The sequence below is a fragment of the Triticum aestivum genome, chromosome 7D, assembly GCF_018294505.1.
Source record: "Triticum aestivum cultivar Chinese Spring chromosome 7D, IWGSC CS RefSeq v2.1, whole genome shotgun sequence".
NCBI lineage: Eukaryota > Viridiplantae > Streptophyta > Magnoliopsida > Poales > Poaceae > Triticum > Triticum aestivum.
This window is the reverse complement of record NC_057814.1, coordinates 215,564,073-215,570,079: the sequence shown is the minus strand read 5'-3', so window position 1 is coordinate 215,570,079 and position 6,007 is coordinate 215,564,073.

The following is a 6,007-nucleotide window of genomic DNA, read 5'->3' as shown; positions in this document are numbered from 1 at the left end:
ATTGAAGTGTTCCTGAAGATGACGAAGGATGGACAGTCAATCATCCACAGGCACTGGCCAAAAGTTGCAAAGACCTTCAACATGAATGAAGGCTCGATATTAGCCTTCCGCTTCAACAACTTTCCAGATGAGATGCATGATACGTCTCCAACGTATCTATAATTTTTTATTGTTCCATGCTATTATATTATCTGCTTTGGATGTTTAATGGGCTTTAATATGCTCTTTTATATTATTTTTGGGACTAACCTATTAACCGTAGGCCTAGTGCCAGTTTCTGTTTTTTTGCCTGTTTTAGAGTTTCGCAGAAAAGGAATACTAATCGGAGTCCAAACGGAATGAAACCTTCGCGATGATCTTTCTTGGAACGAAAGCAATCCAGAAAACTTGGAGTGGAAGTCTGGAACTCCGCGAGGCGGCTACGAGACACGAGGGCGCGCCCAGGGGGGTTGGCTCGCCCCCCACCCTTGTGGGGCCCTCGTAGCTCCACCGACGTACTTCTTTCGCCTATATATACTCTTATACCCTAGATCGATCAGAGAGAGCCATGAAACAACTTTTTCCACCGCCGCAACCTTCTGTACCCGTGAGATCCCATCTTCGGGCCTTTTCCCGTGATCTGCTGGAGGGGGAATCGATCACGGAGGGCATCTACATCCACACCATTGCCTCTCCGATGAAGTGTGAGTAGTTTACCACAGACCTTCGGGTCCATAGTTATTAGCTAGATGGCTTCTTCTCTCTCTTTGATTCTCAATACAAAGTTCTCCTCGATGTTCTTGGAGATCTATTCGATGTAATACTCTTTTGCGGTGTGTTTGCCGAGATCCGATGAATTGTGGATTTATGAATAAGATAATCTATTAATATTATTTGGTTCTTCTGAATTCTTACATGCATGATTTGATATCTTTGCAAGTCTCTTCGAATTATCGGTTTAGTTTGGCCTACTATATTGATCTTTCTTGCAATGGGAGAAGTGCTTAGCTTTGGGTTCAATCTTGCGGTGTCCTTTCCCAGTGACAGTAGGGGCAGCAAGGCACGTATTGTATTGTTGCCATCGAGGATAAAAAGATGGGGTTTATATCATATTGGTTGAGTTTATCCCTCTACATCATGTCATCTTGCTTAATGCGTTACTCTGTTCTTATGAACTTAATACTCTAGATGCATGCTGGATAGCGGTCGATGTGTGGAGTAATAGTAGTAGATGCAAAATCGTTTCGGTCTACTTGACACGGACGTGATGCCTATATTCATGATCATTGCCTTAGATATTCTCATAACTATGCGCCTTTCTATCAATTGCTCAGCAGTAATTTGTTCACCCACCGTAATACATGCTATCTTGAGAGAAGCCACTAGTGAAACCTATGGCCCCCAGGTCTATTTTACATCATATTAGTTTCCAGTCAACTTGCCAATTTCTTTCGCCGTTCTTTTTATTTTGCAATCTTTACTTTTCAATCTATACAACAAAAATACCAAAAATATTTACTTTACTATCTTTATTAGATCTCACTTTTGCGAGTGACCGTGAAGGGATTGACAACCCCTTTATCGCGTTGGTTGCAAGGTTCTTGATTGTTTGTGCAGGTACTAGGTGACTTGGCGCTGTCTCCTACTGGATTGATACCTTGGTTCTCAAAAACTGAGGGAAATACTTACGCTACTTTGCTGCATCACCCTTTCCTCTTCAAGGGAAAACCAACGCGTGCTCAAGAGGTAGCAAGAAGGATTTCTGGCGCCATTGCCGGGGAGATCTACGTCAAGTCAAAACATACCAAGTACCCATCATAAACTCTTCTCCCTCGAATTACATTATTTGCCATCCGCCTCTCGTTTTCCTCTCCCCCACTTCTAAAACGATTTTCGAAACCTTTGCCTTTTCTTCGCCCTCCTTCCGTACGATCTTGTGTTACCATGTGCCTTCTTTTTGCTTCCATCTTCGCTTGCTAAAAGTTTATGGATCCTCATCCCCTTGCTAATCTTTTTAAGAGATACAATTACGATGAACCAATTTCTAGTTATTTGAGTGCACTAGATTATCTTTATGAGGTTTTGCTTGAAATTCATGAATCTGAAAATTGTGATGAAATTTATGAAGAGATTCACGATAGCTCCTTGAATAAAAAGCATGGTTGCAATGATTTTACTATAAATTCTCTTTATGTCAATTGTGCTAATAATATGCAAAACCCTAAGCTTGGGGATGCTAGTTTTTCTATGTCTACTACTTGTTGCAATGATCATGATTGGGGTGATTCTTCTTACGATCTTGAAAATTTATTTAAGCCCCATGATGAATATGAGATTGATAATAGTGTTTGCAATAATATGGAAAGTGGGTTTGGAAGAGTGTCAACTTTAGATCCCACATATTTGGAGAATGTTCAATCTTATGGTATTTTTGATAAAAGTGGGTTTGGAGAGGTCATGACTTTACTTAATGGTAATCCCACTATTTTGGAACGTGTCAACTTCGCATGCATGTGGATCGTGTTGAGAATAAGTTATGTGAGAGCTATACTGTTGAATTTGCTTATGATCCTACATGTAATTATTATGAGAGAGGAAAATATGGTTGTAGAAATTTTTATCTTACTAAATTACCTCTCGTCATGTTGAGATTGCTATCGTCTCTTTCTTCTTCCTTGCATATGCTAATTTTTGCTTGCTATCATAATTTGTTTGCTTATAAAATGCCTATGCATAGGAAGTATGTTAGACTTAGATGTGTTTATCACATGTTCTCTGATGCTCTCTTTGTGCTTCAATTCTTGTCTTTCATGTGAGCATCATCAAAATTATTAATGCCTAGCTAGGGGCGTCAAACATTAGCGCTTGTTGGGAGGCAACCCAATTTTATTTTTGTTCTTTATTTTTGTTCCTGTTTAGTAATAAATAATTCATCCAACCTCTGGTTAGATGTGGTTTTATGCTTTAATTAGTGTTTGTTCCAAGTAGAACCTTTGGGAAGACTTTGGTGAAGTCTTTGCGATCTTGCTTTAAAAAATAGAAACTTTTGCGCTCACGAGATTAGCTGTCATTTTTTTACTGGAGAGTGCTTTTAGGTTGATTATTATTGCAGATGATTAATAGACAAATTCCTCACGTCCACCAATTTATTTCAGAATTCTTTGAGTTACATAAGTATTCGAACAAATCAGATTGCTACAGTCTGTTCTGTTTTGACATATTCTGTTTTTCGTGTGTTGTTTGCTTATTTTAATGAATCTATGAGTAGTATCGGGGGGTATGAACCATAGAGAAGTTGGAATACAGTAGGTTTAACACCAATATAAATAAAGGATGAGTTCATTACAGTACCTTAAAGTGGTGGTTTATTTTCTTATACTAACAGAGCTCATGAGATTTTCTGTTGAAGTATTGTGTTTTCAAGTTTTCAAGTTTTTGGGTAAAGATTTGATGGATTTTGGAATAAGGAGTGGCAAGAGCCTAAGATTGGGGATGCCCAAGGCACCCCAAGGTAAAATTCAAGGACAACCAAAAGCCTAAGCTTGGGGATGCCCCGAAAGGCATCCCCTCTTTCGTCTTCGTCTATCGGTAACTTTACTTGAGGCTATATTTTTATTCATCACATGATATGTGTTTCGCTTGGAGCGTCTTGTATGATTTGAGTCTTTGATTTTTAGTTTACCACACTCATCCTTGATGTACACACCCTTTTTGGGAGAGACACGCATGAATCAGAATTTATTAGAATACTCTATGTGCTTCACTTATATCTTTTGAGCTAGATAATTTTGCTCTAGTGCTTCACTTATATCTTTTTAGAGCACGGTGGTGGTTTTACTTTATAAAAATTATTGATCTCTCATGCTTCACTTATATTATTTTGAGAGTCTTTTAGAACATCATGGTAATTTGCTTTGGCTATAAAATTAGTCCTAATATGATGGGCATCCAAGATGGGTATAATAAAAACTTTCATATAAAGTTCATTGAATACTATGAGAAGTTTGATGCTTGATGATTGTTTTGAGATGTGAAGATGGTGATATTAGAGTCATGCTAGTTGAGTAATTGTGAATTTGAGAAATACTTGTGTTGAGGTTTGCAAGTCCCGTAGCATGCACGTATGGTAACCGTTGTGTAACAAATTTGAAGCATGAGGTGTTTCTTTGATTGTCTTCCTTATGAGTGGCGGTCGAGGACGAGCGATGGTCTTTTCCTACCAATCTATCCCCCTAGGAGCATGTGCGCAGTGTTTGGTTTTGATGACTTGTAGATTTTTGCAATAAGTATGTGAGTTCTTTATGACTAATGTTGAGTCCATGGACTATACACACTCTCACCCTTCCACCATTGCTAGCCTCTCTAGTACCGCGCAACTTTCGCCGGTACCATAAACCCACCATTTACCTTCCTCAAAACAGCCACCATACCTACCTATTATGGCATTTCCATAGTCATTCCGAGATACATTTCCATGCAACTTTCCACCGTTCCGTTTATTATGACACGCTTCATCATGGTCATATTGCCTTGCATGATCATGTAGTTGACATCGTATTTGTGGCAAAGCCACCATTCATAATTTTTCATACATGTCACCCTTGATTCATTGCACATCCCGGTACACCGCTGGGGGCACTCATATAGAGTCATATTTTGTTCTAAGTATCGAGTTGTAATCCTTGAGTTGTAAATAAATAAAAGTGTGATGATCATCATTATTAGAGCATTGTCCCGTGTAAGGAAATAAATAAATAAATAAATAAAAAGAGGCCAAAGAAGCCATTGAAAAAAAGGAGGCCAAAGAAGCCAAACAAAAAAATGAGGGAAAAATAGAGAAGGGACAATGCTACTATACTTTTTCCACACTTGTGCTTCAAAGTAGCGCCATGATCTTCATGATAGAGAGTCTCTTATTTTGTCACTTTCATATACTAGTGGGAATTTTCATTATAGAACTTGGCTTGTATATTCCAACAATGGGTTTCCTCAATATGCCCTAGGTCTTCGTGAGCAAGCAAGTTGGATGCACACCCACTTAGTTTCTTTTGTTGAGCTTTCATACATTTATAGCTCTAGTGCATCCGTTGCATGGCAATCGCTACTCACTTACATTGATATCTATTAATGGGCATCCCCATAGGCCATTAATACGCCTAGTTGATGTGAGACCATCTTCCTCTTTTTTGTCTTCTCCACAACCATCATTCTATTCCACCTATAGTGCTATGTCCATGGCTCACGCTCATGTATTGCGTGAAAGTTAAAAAAGTTTGAGAATACTAAATTATGAAACAATTGCTTGGCTTGTCATCGGGGTTGTGCATGATTTGAACATTTTGTGTGATGAAGATGGAACATAGCCAAAATATATGATTTTGTAGGGATGAACTTTCTTTGGCCATGTTATTTTGAGAAGACATGATTACTTTGTTAGTATGCTTAAAGTATTATTATTTTTAAGTCAATATTAAAATTTTGTCTTGAATCTGTCGGATCTGAACATTCATGCCACAATAAAGAAAATTACATTGATAATTATGTTAGGTGGAATTTCACATCAAAAATTCTGTTTTTATCATTTACCTACTTGAGGACGAGCAGGAATTAAGCTTGGGGATGCTTGATACGTCTCGAACGTATCTATAATTTTTGATTGTTCCATGCTATTATATTATCTGTTTTGGATGTTTAATGGGCTTTAATATGCTTTTTTATATTATTTTTGGGACTAACCTATTAACTGAAGGCCCAGTGCCAGTTTATGTTTTTTTGCCTGTTTTAGAGTTTCGCAGAAAAGGAATACCAAACGGAATGAAACTGTGACACCCCGATTTAATCGCACACTAATCATATACGCAAACGTATACGATCAAGATCACTACAACAAAACCCCCATATAGCAACGCATGTCTATCAACGAAGATAGCATGATGTGTTGTTTGGTTGAACCTCCCACATTCCCCACTTAGCGCTAACCTCCCCGTACCCACCTCCACCTCTTCTGTCTCGTCGCTCGCGCACGAAG